This window comes from Hemicordylus capensis, chromosome 2 (assembly GCF_027244095.1).
Source record: "Hemicordylus capensis ecotype Gifberg chromosome 2, rHemCap1.1.pri, whole genome shotgun sequence".
NCBI classification, from domain to species: domain Eukaryota; kingdom Metazoa; phylum Chordata; class Lepidosauria; order Squamata; family Cordylidae; genus Hemicordylus; species Hemicordylus capensis.
This window is the reverse complement of record NC_069658.1, coordinates 13,732,167-13,750,413: the sequence shown is the minus strand read 5'-3', so window position 1 is coordinate 13,750,413 and position 18,247 is coordinate 13,732,167. Positions and strand designations below refer to the sequence as shown.

Sequence of the window (18,247 nt, the reverse complement as noted above, 5' to 3'; positions counted from 1 at the left end):
GCTCTGTGACATTCTTGATTTGAAGCACCAGCAGTATAGTGCCATCTTGGTTCAAGGGAAGTCCATCCCTTTTGTACAGGCTTCGCTTGTCCCAAAATGTATTGCAGTGCCCAACAAACCTAAAGCCTTCCTCCCAGCACCACCATCTCATCCATGCATTGGGAACAATCAGCTCCACCTGTCTTGTTGGTGCTGCATGTGGAACAGATAGCATTTCAGAGAGCGCTACCCTGAGGGGTCCTGGACTCCAATATGCTACCTAGCAGCCTAAAATCGGTTTCCAGGACCCCCTGACTGCATTTCCCAACACTATTGGTGCCGACATGCACCACCACAACAGCTGATTCTTCCCCAGCACTGCCTAACAGCCTATCTAGACACTGCATGACATCTGCAACGTTCACACTAGGCAGTCTACACACTGGTCACAAACCCATCTCTCTATTACCCTAGCGATTGAATCAGCCACTACTAAGAGGGCCTCGACTCCCTGAAAAGTATCCTTTGTGCAAGAGGATATGGACATATCACCTAAGGGAGGGGTCCCTTCTAAGGGAGAATTCCCCTCTTCCTCAAATTGATGTCCTCCTTCCCCGAGACCTTCAATCACCATGACAGCAGAGGAGCTGTCAGCATGCGAGTGGGATACATCTATCTCATCCTCGAGGATCGTATCCACATACTTCTCTGTCTCCTTGAGCTTCTCCAGGTCAGCCATCTTGGCTTCAAGGGAATGAACTTGTTCCCTGAAAGCCAGGAGCTCTTTATACTGAGTGCACATCCATGGCTTCTGCCCCCTCAAGTAAATAGTCACGCATGCAACACTCCATGCAAAATACTGGGAAGCACACACCCTCCCTTGCTGGCAATCTACCATCAAAGCTAGTTTTATTAGCTATTTAGATACAAAGCCTGTTTACTTGAAAGCTAGGTCTTAGCTACAATTGTCAGCTAATTAAAGGATTTAAGCTCTGCCTTCCAAGGAAAGGACAAAAGTAGAGTAGTACCTTTCTTCTCATTCTAGGTGTGTCCTTTGTGATAAAGTGGTACTGCTTGATCATCTCCCTGCACATTTCCCCACAAAACTCTTTTGATATCTGTTGCCAAATTCCTGTTCGCAAAGCTCCAGGAACAAAGTTCCCTGGTCTGAGCCTTGTCTTCTCAAGAACTTCTTCCAAACTGAGGCTCCTCAGGAATGCCCAGGAGCCAGGCCCCTCCCACACGCTGTGTGACTCTCCTGCAGCTAATCCCCACCCACTGTAGGCACAACTGAAACTAAAAATGAAACTGCCCTGTCAAAAACAAACCCCTAAGTCAGCGTTAAATCAAACCCTAGAAATACTAGCCCTAACAAACCTACCTTGTCCTTTCCTCCATGTTTTCTTGTTTATTTATTTGCTTGCTTCTTTAGGAATGAAAACAAAGGTTTGCTGCCTCCCCTAGTCTGAGCCTTGTCTTCTCAAGAGTTGCTCCCAAACATTCAGGAGACCAAAAAAATCTAACAAACAAAAATATTAAATTTGGTTTGATTTTTAGAACAGCCCACACAACAGATAAGAACTTGTTTACAAAAGCCTCTCCCCTTTATTTTGCAAAGCCCCCACTCCCCACACACACACCTTGGCAACACTTTATGGCCACAACAAATTTTGGAAAGGAAGAATTTGTTATAAGCTGTGGGTGTCCTTGCTGACATCCTTGGTCTTTCTAAAGATGATCACCCCCAAGGCTAGACTACAGTCAGGGTTAGGTGTACTGTCTGTCAAGGAAATTAAATCAAATTCTGACTCAAAGTTGGCACCGAGGAGAGCCAAATGTTGCAATGTTGATGAAGTATTCTAATTCAGAAAGTATTAGCTTATTTTTGATGCCGAAAGAGACCTGAAGCTGAAACATGGGCAACAAATTGCATCTTTAATATTCAAGTTTAATTTTCTATCCTTCACTACAGGCAACAAGATGTCTCAGACCACTAACTGCAGACATCTCAGAACATGAACACTTGGTTAAGGAGAAAGCAAGCACAAAGAAAGTATCATTGCAATGCCATATTCACACTTTATGTTCAACACTCAATCTGTGTACTGTGTATACACAGATCCAGTTAATTACATTGGAGAGGAGAGCTGGTCTTGTGGTAGCAAGCATGCATTATCCCCATAGCTAAGCAGGGTCCGCCCTGGTTGCATATGAATGGGAGACTAGAAGTGTGAGCACTGTAAGATATTCCCCTCAGGGGATGGAGCCACTCTGGGAAGAGCAGAAGATTCCAAGTTCCCTCCCTGGCAGCATCTCCAAGATAGGGCTGAGAGAGATTCCTGCCTGAAACCTTGGAGAAGCCGCTGCCCATCTGGGAAGACAATACTGAGCTAGATGGACCAATGGTCTGACTCAGTATATGCAGCTTCCTATGATATGTGGAATGCAGTTGCAGCAGTATGCATTAGCCCTATGTTTAATACTCATACGAGTGTACAGCATTCACAGGTACAGACGGCACACAGGAGCAGTTATTCAAATGTTATGTTGAACACACATACAGCAGGATGCTTCCTATCTGCACCCTGCATTTCAGGGAGCCTGTGCCCAGGTTCACTTTTCAAAGGAATGCAGATACAGTCTTTTCACACAAAAGCATGACCATGTGCACAGGTACAACGTAATGTCTGACCAGTGCTCCTGACACAGGTCGTAAGTGCCCAGGAGTGAGGTTGTCACTATCCATTCTGCTTGCTGTGAGGAGACAGGCATCTTTGAGATAGAGGATGCCACCCTGCAAGTGGTGGAATGGAAATACTTTGAAGTCATAAGAAAATAAGAACAGCAAGGACTACGTTAGCCGCTATAGCTCGAGATGATGACTGAATCGAGTCCAGGCTGGCATCTGCCATGAAGGCCGCTGCTTTAGCAAGCTTATTGAGGCCTTGCCTGAGCTCAGTCTGGCCAGGTTCCAGCTTGTTAAGGAGGTCCTTGACCCATAATACCGAGGCTCGGGCCATGATAGAAGTGGATGCCGAGGCTCGGATGGAGTTGGCCGACGCCTCGTGTGCTTTGCGCAGGAGTGAGTCTGCTTTCCTATCCTCTGGGCCTTTAAGTTGCTCGTCCCCCTCTCTGTTCACTATGGCTCCGGACACCAGGGCCACCACCGGTGGGTCTACTTTGGGCACCGATATTTCAGCCATAGCTTCCTCGGGGAGGATATAGTACTTCTTTGGAAAGGAGCTGGTGTGCCTGGTGGCTGCTGGGTTAGCCCATTCGGCCCGCATAGTGTTCCGGAAGAGAGCCGGTAAGGGCACTACCGGGGATTGGAGCCTGGGCGAGGGGAAAACCTCCCGTGCCAGCTGACCCGGGTTGCCCTGCTCCTCTGGCTGCGGGGCTGCATCGTTTATGGCTCTCCTGGCCTTAGCCAGCATTACATCGTAGGTATCCTGGGAGAACAACCTCAGGATAGGGCCCGGGTTCTGTGGGGCCTCCTCCCCTGACAGCTCCCCTTCCTCCTTGTCAGAGGGCTCGTTCTCACTGCGATTCCCTGTGCTATCCCTGGGGGTCGGTGGGGACGTAGGTCTCGCTGGGGGAGGGGGTGAGACCCTTCCACTGGGGCCAGCTTGATCCTCACTAGACCCCTGACCGCTTGCGGGGGCGACCCTTGAAGTACGCCTGCGTCTTACTGCGTGGGTGCGAGGAAGTGTCCTCTCAGGGCTGTCCTCGGAGGATGAGGACTGGGACCTTATCCCTGACCGTCCGGGGGTGAGTTGTGGCGGGGAGCCCCGTGGAAGTCTCGAGGCCCTCCTCATCTCCCTGGCCACTGCCTCTTTCACTGAGCGCGAGAGTGCTTTGGCATTCGCCCTCATCTCGCTGGCCATCATGTCCCGGACCCATTGGGCTCTCTCTTGCATACACTCAAAATCCCCGAACGCAGCACTCACCTGTCGTCGCGTGGGGATCGACGCCGTCTCATACCTGGTTTCGTGCTGGGCCGCCTGGGGCAGATGGTTGAACTGCGGAAGGCGCGGCCTTGCTAGCCCGTCGTCATCCGAACTCTGTGCCGGGGTATATGCGGCTTGGGTGAGTGGTCTATGGACTTCCCCCAGCGTGCGGACATCGCATGTGGCGTGGGTGAGAGGTCTATGGACTTCGCCCAGCCATCCGCTTTCCTCCGTGGCAAGGCTGAGAGGTCTATGGACTTCGCCTGCCGGGCCCCTTGTGTACCCCCGTCTCGGGTGAGCCTCCAAGACTTGCCCCCCGTGTGTTCCCTGATTCAGTGTGGGGAGACATGCCGCTTGGGGGTAGCCTAGACTGTCCTGGTGGAGTAGTCCCCAAGCATTGTAGGCTGTGGAATCCACCTCAGCCTCTATGGGTGCCATATGCAGGAGGCCAGCAGGTGGCGCTGCTGCGTTGGCCCTCGGTCCTGCCGGATCCTCCACGTGGTTAACTTCGGCCGTGGAGGGCCGAGCAGAGGCGGCAGACATGGGGCCAACCCGCTGCGGGGCCAGGAAGGCCGGCAAGGCGGCGGAACTGCCGGGGCCGGCAATGGCGGCGGCGGCCGCAACGGAGACGGCCTCGGCGGGCATGGTGGCGATGGCCGAAATGGGGGCGGCCCCGGCGGCCGCAACCGCCGCAGGAGCCTCTACTGAGCCCGGGTCCCCCGCAGTGGTGGTGGGAAAGTCCCTGGAGGAGGCGTGAGCGGTATGCGCGGCTGGGGCCGAAAGGAGGGCGGCATGTGCGGCGCTGGGGACCGCAATGGTGGCGGCCTCTGTGGGAGGGGGAGCAGCAGCGGCACCAGCCGCAGCGGCGGAGGCCCCAGTGGTGGTGGCCGCCATGGCGGCTCGAGTAGCAACTGCGGCGGGGGCAGAAGTGGTGGCTGCGACCTTGCTGGTCGCTCCAGGGGAGACTGGCGTGGCGGCGCTTGGTGGAATGCCGCCTATCCCCGGGGCGCCTAGTAAGGAAGGCCCCGGCCGAGGCGGAAGGTCTGAGCAGGTGGAGGGAGCGAGGGACAAATCTCCGCTTCCCACCGGCTGCGCGCCGGCCACGTGCGTCCCCTGGTCTTTCGGCTGCTGTCGCGAAACGCTGCAGGCAGCCTGGATCAATATCCTCTCGCTCTGTCTGGAGGCAGGCAGGGTTGAAACCAACTTTCCCCCAATTTTTGTCCCCTTGGGGTTCTTTTTTCTCTTTCCCTGGCCCAGTGAGTCAGGAGAAGAGGAAAGGTGCCGCTTTTTGGCCCTTTTCTTTCCTGCCTTCTGTTCCTCCCCCCCGGTGCCCTCTGAGAGGGATCCCAGAAGGGAGTCCCCTGTCTGAGCTAGATTCATAGTTAGTATAAGGGAGCTCACCAGAGTAGAAAAAGTTGAGAAAGATCGTTCTTTGGGCAGGAGCCTGCCCAGAAGCATCTAACCCGCAGCGTAGACAGGAAGGAACTGGGGAACTACGCCTGGGCATGCTGGGAGAAGGGGGACGGACCTACCTATTCAAACACCTGAGACTTCCTGTCTACCTGGAGCAAGGGGAGGAAGACAACCCATTGTAAGCTGTGACCTCCTACTTCGAGGGAGAAAATAAGAACAGCCCTGCTGGATCAGGACCAAGGTCTATCTAGTTGAACATAGGAAGCTGCCATATACCGAGTCAGACCCTTGGTCCATCTAGCCCAGTATTGTCTGCACAGACTGGCAGCAGCTTCTCCAGGGTTGCAGGCAGGAGTCTCTCTCCAACCTATCTTGGAGATGCTGCCAGTCCAGCCTTCTGTTTCCCACAGTGGCCCACCAGATGCCTCTGGGGAGCCCACAGACAAGAGGTATGTGCATGCCCACTCTCCTGCTCTTGCTCCCCTACAGCTGGTATGGAGAGGCATCTTGTCTCTGAGGCTGGAGGTGGCCTATAGCCCTCAGACTAGTAGCCATTGAGAGACCTGTTCTCCGTGAATTCATCCAAGCCCCTTTAAAAGCCATCCAAACTAGTGCAGAGAATTCCATAGATTAATTAAAACTTCTTTTCGTCGGCCCTAAATTTCTCAACCTTCCGTTTCATGGGATGACCTGTGTTTCTAGTGTTGTAAGAGCGAGAAAAATTTCTCTTCTAGAAAAATTTCTAGAAGGCAGTCATCTTTTTAATTAGCTCCCTCTTTAAATATTGATGGTCAATTTAGCATAGGCCTTTTTTTCTTTTTTGCACTGGTCAGATCTGAATTCTGGGGCATTCCCAGTCCACAGCTTAAAAAGCGAAATAGGCATAAATTCAATTTTCTTTTTCACGCATCTTCTTAGCTTTCTTGAAATTACATTTAAAAAGGCAAAAGAGAGAAAGAGGCTGAGGATCAGCGGGTGGGGGGGGGAAGAGGGCATGAATCCAAATCTCCATTAGAAATTCTTGATAGCTCTCTGACAGGGCGGCAGAACAATCCAGACTAAGTCCAGCAGGTCAAAGTTCAGCTAGCTCATCAGCCACAGTTCTTTGCCATCCCCAACAATGGGGCCGAGAACAAAAGCAAGACACACACAGATAAGTGCTTAATGAAAACCCAGAACAGCGGGAGTGTGGCCTTTAATTAATCCTTTAGGCCAGCTAGAGCAAGGCTCCAAAATTCCCCCATTACAGGAGCTTCAGCTTCCAGAAAAGCTATATCATAGTCCCTCCAGGAATTTTCTTTTAAAAGAAACCTGTTCTTATAACATATAAACTGAAATATTATTAGCAACTCCCATAACTTTTAGAGCGGAGACAGTGCTAACCCCATTCAGTAGATTATTAAGAAGGGTTGACAATGTTGCAGAGCAAGGATTCTCAATCTTGGGTGCCCAGATACTGTTGGACTACAATTCCCATCATCCCCAACCACAATGGTGAAGAGAGCAGCTGGGGGTGGGTGGGAACACAGGAAGCTGCCATATACCGAGTAGGACCATTGGTCTATCTAGCTCAGTATTGTCTTCACAGAATGGCTCCTTCCTTCTCCTGCTTGTGTCTGTCTGGCTCAAGCAGGTGATAGACCAAAGTGACCAGGAGGAGGAGGAGGGAACAATCTCTCCCCTTCTTGCTTGCTTATTCCTCTTCCTGGCTGCATCCATCACCTGGCTCAAGCGCCACGCTTAAATTTCCAGGGGGCCATGAAGAGCTGACAACTGGGAATGGTCAAGCTCGTATTTGGAGAGCAACTGTCAAATGTAATGCATGATCTGGGCCTTACATGCCCTGCTCTGCGTTCTTTTCAGCTCTCCTCCTGTCTTTCATGGTCACACTCTTTATGTATATCTAGAACACTGCTGCAAAATTACTAATCTCTCTCCAACTATAGCCACTTGACACTAGCGATGTGGGGTTTTCAGAAAATTCTGAATTAGAAGAGTTTCCAGAAGTTTTGGGCGGTATAGAAATATTTTTATAAAATAAAATAAATGAAAGTTTCCCCCTATGCAAACCTTTCCTCATTTGCATAAGAATCTTTCTCACAGAACATTTTACTATGCCAATTTCCCAAACACCTTAAGTAGATTGTGCTCTTATTTGGCAGGTTATTTGACCAATACATTTAGTTTAAAAAAAAAAAAGGAAAGGAAAAAAGCCAGTATTGTGAAGTGGTTAGAGTGTTGGACTAAGTCCAGGATGACCCAAGGTCAAATCCCTGTTCAGTGTGACTCTGGACCAGTCACTTCTCTCTCAACCTAGCCCACCTTACAGGGCTGTTGTGAGAACTTAAATAACCATGTACATCACTCTGGGCTCCTTGGAGGAAGAGCAGGATATAAGAACATAGGAAGCTGCCATATACTGAGTCAGACCATTGGCCCATCTAACTCAGTATTATCTACCCACACTGGCAGCGGCTTCTCCAAGGTTGCAGGCAGGAGTCTCTCTCAGCCCTATCTTGGGGATGCTGCCAGAGAGGGAACTTGAAACCTTCTGCTCTTCCCAGAGCAGCTCCATCCCCTAAGGGAATATCTTACAGTGCTCACCCATCAGGTCTCCCATTCATATGCAACCAGGGTGGACCCTGCTTAGCTAAGCAGACAAGTCATGCTTGCTACCACAAGACCAGCTCTCATTTTACGTGGTAAATAAAATAAATATTTCAAAGTTTTTCAAGTAGTTAAGTAGCTGCACTGAAATATTTGGTTGAGGGGGGAGAAAAACACAAATTCAAAATTCACTTGGAAATTATTTATATCAGAATGTGTGTAAACATCTTAAACTAAGCATGTAAGCCCCTGCTTTGTATCCTTTTTGTTTTAGATGATAAGCCCTTTTGTGACAAGGAACAATTATTTTATTTCTTTTGCTGTGTGAAAGACTCTGAGAACTTTTGTTGTTGTTGAGAAGCAGTCTCAGTTCAGTACTGGATCCTATACACTGTCCTGCTCCCTGCTTTTAAAGCTTTTCATGACCTCACCCCCATTCTCTCTCCATCGTCATATCCCAATGTAACTCTGCCTATGACCCTCCCCAAGGTATCTAAAGGTCTTCTGTTCCCTTAAACAACTTCACTCTTGCTGTTCTTTATGCTTGGAACTCCCTTCAGAAATTCAGTTTTTCCATTAAATGTAATATCTCATTCCCCATACCCTAATAAAGCCAAAAGTAAAGTAAAATTGTGCTGTCGAGTCCCACGCAGTACGAGAGGATGCCTTTCCGCATCTTCCTATATCACCGAAGAACACATAACTAAAAGCCTCACACATTCTCTTCCCATTTATTATTACCTTCATTTCCCTCCCTTTATCAAAAATTAGATGTAAGAACCTCAGAGCAGGTACCCATCCTCTTATAGTATGCACCTTGGGGAAAGGGACCAAAGCTCAACGGTAAATTACATGCTTTGTATGCCGAAGGTCCCAGGTTCAGCTTCTGACATCTCAGTTTAAAAGGATCAGGAAAGAGGTGATGGGAAAGAACTCCAAGACCCTCCTTGCCAGTGAGAGAAAGCCAATGCTCCAATTCCATATACAGGTGAAACTCGAAAAATTAGAACATCGTGCAAAAGTTCATTAATTTCAGTAATGCAAATTAAAAGGTGAAACTGATATATGAGATAGACACATTACATGCAAAGCGAGATAAGTCAAGCCTTAATTTGTTATAATTGTGATTATCATGGCATACAGCTCATGAGAACCCCAAATCCACAATCCCAGAAAATTAGAATATTGTGAAAATGTTCAACAGTCTAGGCTCCAGGTGTCCCACTCCAATCAGCTAATCAATCCATAATACCTGCAAAGGGTTCCTGAGCCTTTAAATGGTCTCTCAGTCTGGTTCATTAGGAATCACAATCATGGGAAAGACTGCTGACTTGACAGTTGTGCAGAAAACCATCATTGACACCCTCCATAAGGAGGGAAAGCCTCAAAAGGTAATTGCAAAAGAAGTTGGATGTTCCCAAAGTGCTGTATCAAAGCACATTAATAGAAAGTTATGTGGAAGGGGAAAGTGTGGAAGAAAAAGGTGCACAAGCAGCAGGGATGACCGCAGCCTGGAGAGGATTGTCAGGAAAAGGCCATTCAAAAGTGTTGGGGACTTTCACAAGGAGTGGACTGAGGCTGGAGTTAGTGCATCAAGAGCCACCACACACAGACGGATCCTGGACATGGGCTTCAAATGTCATATTCCTCTTGTCAAGCCGTTCCTGAACAACAAACAATGTCAGAAGCGTCTTACCTGGGCTCAAGAAAAAAAAGAACTGATCTGTTGCTCAGGGGTCCAAAGTCCTCTTTTCTGATGAGAGCAACTTTTGCATCTCATTTGGAAACCAAGGACCCAGAGTCTGGAGGAAGAATGGAGAGGCACACAATGCAAGATGCTTGAAGTCCAGTGTGAAGTTTCCACAGTCTGTGTTGATTTGGGGAGCCATGTCATCTGCTGGTGTTGGTCCACTGTGCTTCATTAAGTCCAGGGTCAACGCAGCCGTCTATCAGGAGATTTTGGAGCACTTCATGCTTCCTTCCGCAGATGAGCTGTATGGGGATGCTGACTTCATTTTCCAGCAGGACTTGGCACCTGCCCACACTGCCAAAAGTACCAAAACCTGGTTCAATGACCATGGGATTACTGTGCTTGATTGGCCAGCAAACTCGCCTGACCTGAACCCCATAGAGAATCTATGGGGCATTGCCAAGAGAAGGATGAGAGACATGAGACCAAACAATGCAGAAGAGCTGAAGGCCGCTATTGAAGCATCCTGGTCTTCCATAACACCTCAGCAGTGCCACAGGCTGATAGCATCCATGCCACGCCGCATTGAGGCAGTAACTGCTGCAAAAGGGGCCCAAACCAAGTACTGAATACATATGCATGCTTATACTTTTCAGAGGTCCAATATTGTTCTATTTACAATCCTTGTTTTATTGGTTTCATGTAATATTCTAATTTTCTGAGATTGTGGATTTGGGGTTCTCATGAGCTGTACGCCATGATCATCACAATTAAAACAAATTAAGGCTTGACTTATCTCGCTTTGCATGTAATGCGTCTATCTCATATATCAGTTTCACCTTTTAATTTGCATTACTGAAATTAATGAACTTTTGCAAGATGTTCTAATTTTTTGAGTTTCACCTGTAAGGCATAAGAACAGCGCTGCTGGATCAGGCCCAAGGTCCATCTAGTCCAGCATCCTGTTTCACACAGTGGCCCACCAGATGCCACTGGAAGCCTACAGCAGGAGTTGAAGGCATGCCCCCTCTCCTGTTGTTACTCCCCTGCAACTGGTACTCCTCTGGAGCAGTGTTTCTCAAACTTTTTGGAGTCAAGGACCGCTAAATTCTTCGTGCAGAGTTTCAAGGACCGCTACATTCTTCATGCGCAGTTTCCCGGACCAGCAGTTAGTAAAGGGGTTTCAAGTCTGTCTATCTATCTATCTATCAGACTTCTATACTGCCCAAAACTTGCATCTCTGGGCAGTTTAGAATGAAAATAATATAAGCATTGAAATAATTAAATTTGGAATCTTTTGCAAACATGGAATATTAGGGGTTCTTAACCTTGGGTCCCTCAGTTAAACTCCCATAACCCCCAACAACAATGGCATTTGGCCATTATGGCTGGGGATTATGGGAGTAGAAGTCCACCAACGTCTGGGTACCCAAGGTTGAGAACCCCTGAATTTAAAAGCCTGGGTGAACAAATTTGTCTCCAGTATGTCTGGAGTGGAGGTGCTTGTGATTACTCAATGGAGAGGGGATGTTGGGCCATTAGAAAAATTCAAAAGCTACATGGGGCCAATGAAAACAACATACAAGCAAGCCCCACTGATGCAAGAGGGAAACAGCGTTCCCTCTCAAGGCGCCTCAACCACAACAGGCAGCTGGGTTTCAATCAACCAACCTTTGGCTGCAAACAATGAGCATGCAAGAACCAGTAGCCCTTGAAGTGGCGCCCACTGCCATACTTTTTCCTCCATGCCCCCGCACCGCATACAGTTTGAAACTGTAAAGATAGGGAATAAGATAGCTGTAGGAAGATCTCAGCAGCACGTGGAGGCAAGGCACAAGAAGGGTCCCATGCCTCCATGATACTCTTCCTCTTCCATGCCATGTGCAAAATTGAGGAAGTGAGTGCCTTGATTTCAGTTGGGGGGGGGTTGACTCCCAGTCAGGGACCGGCACTCAACCCTTCGGGGACCGGCAGCGGTCCAGGGACCGGTGGTTGAGAAACACTGCTCTGGAGTACAACTGGCATCCTGCCTCTGAGGCTGGAGGTGGCCTATAGCCCTCCGACTAGTAGCTGCTGATAGACCTCTCCTCCATGAAGTTCTCCAAACCCCTCTTAAAGCCATCCAGGTTGTTGGCTGTCACCACATCTTGTAGCAGAGAATTCCACAAGTTGGCAGTTTCAAGGGTTCATTGATAGTGGCAGTTTCACGGGTTCATTGATAGTGAAACAATACTAGTATCAGTTTGGAGAGGAGAGATGGCCTTGTGGTAGTAAGCATGAATTGTCCCCTTTGTTGAGCAGGTTCTACCTTGGTTTGCATTTGGATGGAAGACTACATGTGAGTACTGTTAAGAGACTTCCCTGAGGGCAGGGCTGCTCAACTTCGGCCCTCCTGCAGATGATGGCCTGCAATTCCCATAATCCCTGGCTAATGGCCACTGCGGATGGGGATTATGGGAGCTGTCGTTCGAAAACTGCTGGAGGGACTAGGCCTAGCAGCCCGGCCTTAGATGTTATTGGGTTGGGGCCATAGTTAAGTAGAAGATCATCTGGGTGCAGAAGGTCTCAGGTTCACTCCCTGGCATCTCCAGGTAGGGCTGAGAGAGACTCCTGACAGTGTTGACCTTGGGTTCTCAACCTTGTGTCCCCAGATGTTATTGGACTTCAACTCCCATAATTCTCCCATCAACGGAGAAGGACAGGCCTTCTCCGTTGCTGCCCCGAGGCTTTGAAATGCATTCCCTAGTGAAATAAGAGCCTCCCCATCTCTGACAACTTCTAAAAAGTCTTTAAAGATGCACCTGTTCACACAGGCTTTTAAATGATACTGAGGCTATTCACACGATGGGGCAAAATCGGGCTAGCGGAGGTGAGCCCGATTTCGCCCCATCGTGTGAACCACTGGGTAACCCGCCTAAGTACCTCTGCCCTTAAACCAGGTTTGTGGAGCGAGTGCTCCGCAAACCTGGTTTTAATAATCGTGAGTAGCCACGGTGCGGCTTCACGCCGTGGTTACTCATGAGGAGACCCCAGGAGGGGAGGTGAAAAGCCGCCTCCCGGCTCCAGGGGTCTCGCCAGCATGCCCTGCGCGCTCGCTGGCGAGACCTGTGATGTCCTGCGCGCTCCCTGCTGATCGGCCCCCGCTCCCCCCAGCCCCCACCAGCTCTGTCACGGAGCCAGCAATCGTGTGAGTGGCCGATCCGGCTGCCCAGGGCTCCCCGCTCAGCTCACCAAACCGGGTCTCACCGATCGTGAGACCCGGCTCACTGTTTTGATTGTTTTTAATGTTGTTTTAGAATATTTTGTAATTTTTGTTTTTAACTACCGTGTTTCCCCGAAAATAAGACAGTGTCTTATATTAATTTTAGCCCCCAAAAATGCACTAGGGCAATTAGCGGTACATCAGAAATTACTGCTAGGTCTTACTTTCGGGGTAGGTCTTACTTTCGGGGAAACAGGGTAATGTTTTAATGTTTTTATTTTGTTGTAAACTGCCCAGAGATGCAAGTTTTGGGTGATATAAAAATATGTTAAATAAAATAAATAAACAAAAATAAATAATCCCCAGCGGCCTTTGGTTGGGGATTATGGGAGTTGAAGTCCAATAACATCTGGGGACACAAGGTTGAGAATCCCTGATGTAGGCAGTACTGAGCTAGATGGACAAGACTGATCTGGCTCAATATAAGGCGGTTTCCTATATTCCTATGGACTCTTAGCATGTGCAATACAGTATATGAAACAACCTTTGTACTTCTTAAATACTTTGCATTTATTTCCCAGAAAAATATGTATTTCATGGCTGGCTTCCAAACTTTTGAGGAATACACATCTCCCTTGAGAAATATATATGTATGTCTTTTCCAGGAAAGGTTTATGCAGAGTCAGCATGTTTCTATTTCTTTTTATTAGTCTGCACTATTTATCATGAACACTGAGTCTTGCTGTTCCAGATATCACTTTCTTTACACACATTATGAATTACCCAAAGTGATGCCTACCTCACTGCAGTACTTGTGCACAGGAAACCCATGAACAGCTCGTCTTGTGGTAGCAAGCATGACTTGTCCCCTTTGCTGGTTGCATATGAATGGGAGACTACATGCATGAGCACTGTAAGGTATTCCCATTAGGGGATGGAGCCACTCTGGGAAGAGCATCTGAAGGTTCCAGGTTTCCTCCCTGGCAGCATCTCCAAGACAGGGCCGAGGAGACTCCTAGCTGCAACCTTGGAGAAGCCACTGCCAGTCTGTGTAGACAATACTGAGTAGTCAATACTGACCAATGGCAGCTTCCTATGTTCCTAAGATCTCTGACCTTTCCATCTTCCTCTGGGACACCATCTGGGCAAATCTTTAAGAATTATAGAAGTCTTTTAAAAGTAAGCAAGAGGCTTAGGTGCAAACCTGGAGAGCAAGTTTGATGATGCAAAGTCAGGGGAATGATAATAGGAACATAGGAAGCTGCCATATCCTGAGTCAGACCATTGGTCTACCTAGCTCAGTATTGTCTTCACAGACTGGCAGCGGCTTCTCCAAGGTTGCAGGCAGGCATCTCTCTCAGCCCTATCTTGGAGACCAGCACTCCTCTCACCTACCACTCAAACATTATGAATAGTAGTCAGAGGCTCTCTAAATGTGAGCTTCACCCTTGGACTCAGAAGTACACAATTCTGCACCGGCATGCGGCTTCCGGGCAATAGTGGCTTGTCCTAGTTAGCTGGGGGACACCAAAGGAGACAGCTTGGGTTGCTTCTCTCTCCTGCCATGCCCAAGAGCCACACTGCCTGCAGGCGGGCCATTCATCAGGTGGAGCTGCCCAGTAATCGTGCAGCTCTGCCTGACAAATTGTCAGCTGGCAGGCAGTGTGGCTCTTGGGCACAGCAGGAGAGAGAGGAGCAACCAGAGCTCCTGCTGGGAAACAGAGGCAGCTGTGCCTGCTTTGGCACCCCCGGCCCGTTAGGATGAGCTACTACTGCTCCCAGGGGCATATACCAAAAAAGAAAAAGAAAACCCAACCCTGAACTACTACTACTACTAATGCTAGTAGTAGTAGTAGTAGTAGTAGTAGTAAAGAACTTTGACCCGGTTCAGGATAAGGCAGCAATTTATGGCTTGTTTACACACCACCTTTCTACCAATCCACTCGAGGTAGTCTGTGGTTTTAAAATCTAATAGATTCGATTCAAAAGGAAAGAGATGCACAGACAGACAAGGAACAGAAGCAAAGTCAAGTACCAGTTTTACATAATATTAGTTGTTATAACCAAGTATTATACCGACCTGCCTCTTCTGGGAGAGACTGAGCCCAGTGGCAGCTGGCCCCAAAGGACAGGATCTCTCCCCCTGCTAGATCCAAGTGGATCTAGCATGTCTACCAGGTTACAGGGACACACTCCAAGCTCCTAGGATGGATGCCGCAGTCTCGGGATGCCAAAATCTGCCACTCAATGCTGGCTGACTGTTGGAGAGCTCAGGAGGGGAGATTTCTTTATCTGCCCCAACTACAGCGGAAGTGCATAGGTGAGGGAGCACTGCTAATTAATGTTGCCTGAAGACATGGCACTAAAGCTGCAAATCAAAGTAGTTTGTTTAGGAAATCCATCAGGGAGACAGACTGAGACCTACATGCTTCATTGCTAGCTAAATACAGAAAGGAAGAAGGAGGAAGTCTCTCTCTTCAGGTGAGAAAATGAAACCTGAGACTACCCGTTTAACAAAAGGGGAATCAGAGTAGAGAAAACACTGTGGGGGGTGGGTGGGGGGGGTGGCCTTATTGGCCGTCACTACCCCTAATGCCACTACCGGTCAATAGGGTTGCTGGTGCTAAGGAGTTGATACTTGCAGGAGCTGCATCTCCAACACTGACATCCAGACTAATGCTGCACTAGCACAGCAAAGTTACACACGAGAAAGAAGGTTACAGAGCTGCACAAATTCACACAGAGATGCTCGAAGTTGTGCTCTATCTTGTGGGCTCATTGCTATTAGCCAGTAAATTCTGGGTAATGTCTGTCTGAATCATGTCTATTGCTGTTTTGGATTTGTGTGTGTGTCCAATCTACAAGTGCAATTCCTATATTTGGGTAAGACCCAAATAAATCCAAATAAATACATTGTGGGTTTTATTTCCAAGTTTGTTTCTCATCCCTCATTCAGTGGGCAACCAACTATGACAGGATCCTTCCCAACAGTCAAGCCCTGGTCAGGCCAGGCTGAGAGGGCAAAATAAATACAATAATAAATAATCCCAGTAGTAACTGGTGCCCTAGGTGCAATTCCAAAACACCTTGAAGAGCACCTCAACACCATAGGGGCCACAGAAATCACCACCAGCCAACTACAAAAAACAACTTTACTGGGTACAGCCTACATTTTGCGACGATACCTATAACAACAACAATATTGATAACAAAATTCTGGCATCCCAAGTCCTTGAGAAGGACTCGATGTCTGGATAAAACAAACCAGTCAATAACACCTGTTTCATTGTGCAAACAAGACATAATAATAATAATAATAATAATAATAAAGGATTAAAACAAGATTTCTACTTTGCTCAACAAGAACAGTGGAACAGGATGTGAGCATTTCACAGCAGTAGGCACACCACCCCATTGTGTTAGTTAGTGCAACACTAGTCTGGAGTTCAAGATCTCAGTTTGGTGGAACTAAGGTAAAGTAAAGTGTGCCGTCGAGTTGGTGTCGGTTCCTGGCGACCACACAGCCCTGTGGCTTTCTTTGGTAGGCTACAGGAGGGTTTTACGATTGCCTCCTCCTGTGCAGTATGAGATGGTGCCTAGTCTCAGCATCTTCCTATATCGCTGTTGCCCAATATAGGTGTTTTCCATAGTCTGGGAAACATACTAGTGGAGATTCGAACCGGCAACCTCTGGCTTGATAGTCAAGCCATTTCCCCACTGTGCCTTTAGATGGCTTGTTGGTGGAACTAGGTACTGTAGCTCCAGATCCTTAAACTAATTCAGTGCCAATCTGGATGTCAGCCTGTTAAGAGAGCAAATTACTGTCATGGGGCTGCTACCTACTCAGTAGAAGAGCAGCTGCTTTCCATGCAGAAAGTCCCAGGTTCAATCCCCAGTATCTGCAGGTAGGGCTGGGAAATACCCACCTGAAAGCCTGGGGAGCTTCTGTTAGTCAATGCAGACAATACCCAGCTAGATGGTTTGATGCGATATAGGCAGCTTCCTATGAGAGCCAACATAGTGTAGTGGTTAGAGTGTTGGACTAGGACTGGGAAGACCTGAGTTCAAATCTCCATTCAAACATGAAACTGGGTGACTCTGGGCCAGTCACTTCTTTCTCAGCCTAACCTACCTCACAAGGTTGTTGTGAGGATAAAAATAATTCCTCTGAGCTCCTCAGAGGAAGAGCAGGATATAAATGTAAAATAAATAAATAAATGTAACCAATGCACAAAGCATATTTCTAGGGCAGCTTGGGTTTATCTATTATGTATTTATTACACCCTTCTTTCAAGCTGGTATACACTATTGGTATAACTGCCTTAAGTTGGTATATACTGTCCAATAGGGATGTGCAAATAGATTTGTACCCGAACCTAGCTGATTTGGGTGATTTGGAGACAAAAATCACCCCTGTGGTCCATTGGCTAGATTTGGATCCAAATCTAATCATGCCTGATTAGATTCAAATGGGTTTGAGATTCGGATCCCTCCTATTAATTCCCCCAGATTCCCAGCTTTCATTTAAAAAAAAAAAAAAAAAAAAGCTAAGCTCTAGCCCTTGTAGTAGTGGAGTTATGGAGCAAAATGTGTGGTCACTATTTTTCAAGTGTTTGGATTCTTTTGGTGTATAATAACTTTCCCTCAATGAATCCTTATGAAGATTCATTACACACCTTCATTTCTTCTATTTATTTTGACTGTCTTTACTATACCCCACTCCCACCTGCAAGGCAGTGGGGGTACTACTCAGTTTATGTTCTAGAATTTTTTAAGTGTTTAGGCTCTTTGGTGTCTAATAACCTTTCCCCACAATGAATCCCTATGAGAATTCATTACACACCAAAGAGTCTAAACACCTCAAAACTTCATAAAATATAAACTGAGTACCCAGTGGCTTGTGGGGGGGCGGTAGTTGGAACATGGGATGCCACTAATTCCCACACACACACACACCCGCAAAGCAGTGGAGGCAAAATGAACAGAAGAAATGAAAATGTATAATGAAGACACCAAAGAATTTAAATACTTCAAAAATACCTTAAAAATAAACTGAGTACCCCAGTGTTTGTGTGTGTGTGTGTAGTTGGCACATGACAGTTGGTGTGTAGTTGGCACATGGCAGTTGACAGTTGGCACTGTCCAATGATAGTCAAAATGAACAGAAGAAATGAAGGCGTATAATGAATCCTCATAAAGATTCATTATGAGGAAAAGTTATTAGACACCAAAGAAGCTAAACATTTCAATGTTCCTAAAAATTAAAATGAGTACCCCAGTGCCTTGCAGGGGGTGGCGTGTAGTTGGCACATGGCAGTTGACACTGCCCAGTGACAGTCAAAATAAACAGAAGAAATAAAGATATGCAATGAATCCTCATAGGGATTCATTATGAGGAAAAGTTATTAT

At 47.5% G+C, this 18,247-nt stretch overlaps 1 protein-coding gene across 2 annotated transcripts in view; it reads right to left on the bottom strand.

Annotated features, from left to right (window-relative positions):
- The window catches only part of CTIF (cap binding complex dependent translation initiation factor), a 250,835-nt gene that overhangs the window by 219,913 nt on the left and 12,675 nt on the right, over positions 1–18,247 (bottom strand). The window contains exon 1 of one of the 2 annotated variants that reach the window (XM_053293689.1): positions 3,927–3,949. The exons of the other annotated variant lie outside the window; for it this stretch is intronic. The gene's annotated coding sequence lies outside the window, so the exon portion shown is untranslated. Of the gene's footprint in view, positions 1–3,926; positions 3,950–18,247 lie in introns of those variants that run through there. 2 annotated transcript variants of the gene reach the window in all.